We start from the raw sequence: 297 nt of genomic DNA on the forward strand, positions 1-297 counted from the left end.
ATGACATGATACGATTTCATTGATATATAACTGTGCAAGCCTTTCCGTACTAAAGTCTTCTCGAATAGGTAAGAAGTGCGTGGATTTCGTAAGTCGATCCACTATGACCCAAATTGAGTCATGTTAGCTCTCATTTCTTTTAAATGTAAAAGTATGGAAAAAGTAAATACTGCAAGTGTTAACAGAAGAGGTTCCACCACAGAAGATCACAGAGGACCAACAACAGAAGATGTTCTATCGTACAAGTGAAGTGTGACAGAACCTCTGTTGTCTATCACAGAGGTTCTGGAAACTGGT

The sequence above is a fragment of the Cynara cardunculus genome (assembly GCF_001531365.2).
Source record: "Cynara cardunculus var. scolymus isolate 2C chromosome LG 2, CcrdV1, whole genome shotgun sequence".
Lineage (NCBI taxonomy): Eukaryota > Viridiplantae > Streptophyta > Magnoliopsida > Asterales > Asteraceae > Cynara > Cynara cardunculus.